Genomic DNA, 754 nt, shown 5'->3' with positions numbered 1-754 from the left:
ACTGGAATGGCAAGAACACAAACGTAACCACGCTCTGCTACCAGTGAAATCCCTGGGCTAGCAGGACGGAGCGGATGCGGTTATATTTGTGGAAAGAGGTCAAAATATGTTACTGTCAGTTGCACACCATCATACAAAATTTATTTCTTAAAACACACAATCAGACAAGCAAGAATCAAAACTCTCAAGGTTTTAACGAAAGACCTCCTTTGATTTAATTTAGATCGGCTGAAGGCCACATCGAAAATCCAAGGCACAAGGCCTAAGCAAGGTACAGGAGTTCTTCTGGCGGTTTCACTTCTTCAGAATTTTTTATCTTCAATATAAATAGGCTGAAAGCCTTAGATTTAATGTTATCCCATATAACGCGGCTGAAGGCCTCACGTTAATCAAGAATAGTCTCGCGGCTTAAGGCCGAGACAAAGATTTTCAAAGTTTAATTTATATTGGCTGAAAACTCGGTTGAAGGCCGCATATCAACAAAACAATTTTACGGATTTTGCCTGGGAAGAAGAGCTTTCAATTTGAAAAGGCTGAAGGCCTGATCTCAAAATACTTCGTGTAAAACTCTGCTGCAGGCCTCATATTAAAAAATAACAATCTTATGACTTAAGGGCAAGACAAGGATTTTGAATTTTTAATTTAATAGAGATTAAAACACACATCATGGAGAAAACAATTTTACGACTTAAGGCCTAAAGGAAGAGATTCTGAATTTCAACTAAAATAGGATAAAGTCTTTATCCTAAAATGC

The sequence above is a fragment of the Schistocerca gregaria genome, unplaced genomic scaffold (genome assembly GCF_023897955.1).
Source record: "Schistocerca gregaria isolate iqSchGreg1 unplaced genomic scaffold, iqSchGreg1.2 ptg000696l, whole genome shotgun sequence".
NCBI lineage: Eukaryota > Metazoa > Arthropoda > Insecta > Orthoptera > Acrididae > Schistocerca > Schistocerca gregaria.
Note: the sequence above shows the minus strand (reverse complement) of the source record.